The sequence below is a fragment of the Acanthisitta chloris genome, unplaced genomic scaffold, assembly GCF_000695815.1.
Source record: "Acanthisitta chloris isolate BGI_N310 unplaced genomic scaffold, ASM69581v1 scaffold128, whole genome shotgun sequence".
NCBI classification, from domain to species: Eukaryota; Metazoa; Chordata; class Aves; order Passeriformes; family Acanthisittidae; genus Acanthisitta; species Acanthisitta chloris.
The window spans coordinates 19,007-20,134 of record NW_008686449.1 but is presented as its reverse complement, the minus strand read 5'-3'; positions in this window follow the sequence as shown (position 1 = coordinate 20,134).

Here is a 1,128-nt window from a genome sequence, read left to right as displayed (position 1 = left end):
GAAGAGAGAACAATTTGTTTCATAATCAAAATTAGTCAGTTAGTAACACTGCCCCTCTCTCACATGAATTTTTCAGAAATTAAATTGCAAGGAAGAAACCACGTGTGTGTGCTACATTGGCAATATGGCTTTTGATGTAAATGTACAAAACTTCATCCCATAGCCAACCATTTTAGTGAGACATGCAGAAATAAAACCATTATACATCTTTTTATGCAATCCTGCATGGGCAAATGAATAAAACAAATCGTTTGACGTAATTTCTAAAAACCACTGTTGAGTCCACCCTTTATCTTAAGGATAGCTTTGCAGGCTACTGACATCCACTTTGGGGATTTAGGACTGTGTGAATAGATAAGTTTTAAGTGTAATGATCGATACTTTTGTGAAAAATAATATAAAGCAAAAAAAATAATTTGGAATGCTTCTAGCACTCTTCAACAATGACAGTAAAACCTAAATGCCTCAAACCAAATAGCAGTGCAAAGTACAATTAGCTCATCAGGAATTTTACATCAGCTCCTTGTGAGAGGTCTTTGATGCAAAAGAAATACAGTCAATAATGTAACATATATTCTGAAAGTAATGTAAACCTCTGTTTTTCTTTGTAAATTCTGCATTCTACGACTTATTTATCTGACAGCCTGTAATTGTGACCTCTGATAGCTCACACCTGTGAAGTTTTTAATTAAATTTAGGTGTCTGAATGAGTTCTTAGAACAATTGCTGTAAGTAATAATTAACTTAGTATCAGTTAATGTCATATGTAGTTCATTAGCATGACCAGTCTCTTAAACCTCACAATGCCTCTACTAATAGAAAGTAGGGTTTCACTTTCTTAAATTTACTATCTTTGAAATAAAAAATAAATAAATCTGTTTAATACTTATTATTCTTCCCATTTAAAAGGTTTTCTTTAGCAATAGCACTTGCAAAGGCATTAAAGTACACAGATTTTGATCTATTGTATTCAAGTGTTGTTAAAACCATATTGGTGTGAGAAAAACAAAACCAAAAACAGGTTTTACCAGCCTTTGACATGTTAAAAATAATATGCTACTGTTCTTCAAACTGTAGTTAAACTCTCACTGGCTTAAGAAGAGGGTCTACCAGAGCTGTAGTAATTTT